We start from the raw sequence: 2,632 nt of genomic DNA, 5'->3' as shown, positions 1-2,632 counted from the left end.
CGCTGCACCGCCTCTTCCAATAGCAGCCTCGGACCGCGACGGCCGGCGGCCATTGGCCGGCAGCGGAGGCGGGGTCGGGCGGGGCCTGGCGCTGGAGCCGCCGAGCGGCCAGAGGCGCCTGTGCAGAAGCCGCCTGACGTGGCGCTGGGTTGGTTTCCTGCCACTTCTGACTGAGGCCCGTGGTTTATGTGTAACCTGAGCCTGTTTTTCTCACTTATACACGCAAAGCACAAAGGAAATTTATGAAAAATTTTTTAAGCAATCCAGTTTAGCTTTTCACTTATGATAATTTTTCAATTGCTTAAGTAGGAGGACGAAGAGGAATAGAAAACATTAATGACTTTGAACAATTAGCTATATTAACCTTCATCAAAACCCCATAAATTACATGTTATTATCTACTCTTTAACTAATGAGATAGCTCAGATACAAAGAAGTTAATGTTTTTTTGTCCATGATTGCGTGGAAAGTGGTAGAGGTGGGGTCTGGACTGGAATCATTATGTGGTATTGCTTTCTTGTACATATTTCCAGAGAATGATAATACTGTTAACTATGATTATTCTGGCTTTTGGGGAACCCATTGCTTAATTTTGGATCTTCAGCTGGAGAAAGCAAAACTTTATTACTTTGTAACATTATTTTCCTTTATTATTTTTTTCTCTTTTGTTTTGTTGTTGTCGTTGTTGTTGTCCGGGGTTTTTTCCCCGGGGGGGGGGGGGGGGTCTGTGCCTCTTGTGGGACCTTTGTTCACCAACCAGGGATTGAAGCCAGACGTTTAGTAGGGAAAGTGCAGAGTCCTAACCACTGGCGGACCAAGGAATTCCCTATATTTATTTTACGCAGAAGATAGGAGTATCCCGAGGACTTTACTTACCGCAAGGCAAACCCACGTTTTTCCTAAAGTAAAATCCCCACCCTTAATTAGGTTTTGTAACAAGTGGGAGATTGTATTTTTCAAAGTTGACCACACTTAAAGTTAGGGTTGACCTGAGCCCGGCAGCACTGAAAGCCTTTTAACTGCTCAGCCTCAAGATGGAAGGAACACAGAGTTCGCAAGAGAGACATCAATGGTTTATTGGATAAGGAATCTTACTTACACCAGAAGCAAGAGGGTTCTACAGAGACAAACTCTTATGTGTGGCAGATGGCAGGTTGGCCGTGGCAAGAGTCTTCCCCATCAGAAGAGGGAATTGTTACAGAGAAAATTGATATCAGGATGGCTCATTGGTTACCAGCAGAAGGGAAACCAGCAGAAGAGCACAACCCTCACTGCCCCTTTGATAAACCATCTTTGTGAAGTTGTTCTGATTTAAAGATTACAACAGTCAATAGCTGGGGTGGGGGCAACTATGTAGCCATTTACTGATCAGGTTCTATGATTAAGAGGCAAGATCAGTCAGGTGAGTAGGATGTAGCTGAAGCAGGGTCTGATTGTGAAGGGGATGTACAGCCAGCAAGAGAATGGCCATCTTGGATGGCCTAATCATACAATTAGCTCACTGTACAAGTTCTTCTTTCAATATGACTTATGCTCACTCCTCCAATTAGAGGTGAGGTCTGTGTTCTCTCCTCCCAGGCTAGGTCTAGACAGAAATATGGATAAAGAAGTTTGTCTAATGATTCCAGTCCTCGGACTCCAAACTTCCCAGCTGAGACCCTAGACATCATGGAGCAGAGACCAGCCATTCCTTCCTGTGCCCTGTCTGAATTAATGATCCACAGGAACAAAGATAGAAAATAAATGGCTATTGTTTTAACCCATTACATTTTGGGATCATTTTTACATAGTAATAAATAAACACAGCACTCCTAACTTCCCCAGTCACCCAAGGTTGGTCCCTTAGAGTGAGGTGTGATGCCTCTGTATATCAATAGGCTATCAAATCCTGCTTCCTTCCTTTGAATGTCACACTCAAGTCTCCTCTCTTGCTGACCCTACTCTGGGCCAAGCACAAACATGTTCACACCTACTGCTTTAATAGCTGTTGAAAGGAAATCATTACAATGTGCACCAGTTCCTTAATTGTGTTTGTGTGTGTGAAATGTACAAGATATATCCTATCTTTATCTGAAAAAGTTGAATTTTTAAAGAACTCAAAAAATTAAACAGCTAGTCTGGCCTAATAAACAAAGGCCAAGGCTGATAACTAGATATGGAAAAATAGCAAAAGATGACTGGTTATAATAATAGCTCTTTACATATTTCTGAGTATGGGGCATTTCTTTCACTGGTTAACTCACTTAATCTTCACAAATATTTCATGAATTAGGGAGTTTTATTGCTCACATTTCTATAAAGAAACAGATAAGTTATATAAATTGTCCAAGATCACAGACCAAGTAATTAGTGATAGAGCTACAATCTGAACCCAGACTGTCTGGTTGCCAGGACTAAGCTCTTAACTCTACATTAGCTGTACCTTACAAGAATTCCCTTAGAAGCACAGTGGGTCAACTTTGACTTTGCAATTCGGTTATTAAAAGCACTATCAGGAAATATTGCCTCTATGTTGGACAAGATGACTTCTAGAGCAGTTCAAAGAGACTTAGGGGCAGTTGGGAGAGAAGGATAGCAAATATACTCCTGAACTGCAACAGATAACTCCTTCAAACTCCAAAATATGAGCAGA

This window comes from Budorcas taxicolor, chromosome 15, assembly GCF_023091745.1.
Source record: "Budorcas taxicolor isolate Tak-1 chromosome 15, Takin1.1, whole genome shotgun sequence".
Classification (NCBI taxonomy): domain Eukaryota; kingdom Metazoa; phylum Chordata; class Mammalia; order Artiodactyla; family Bovidae; genus Budorcas; species Budorcas taxicolor.
This window is presented reverse-complemented; position numbering follows the sequence as displayed.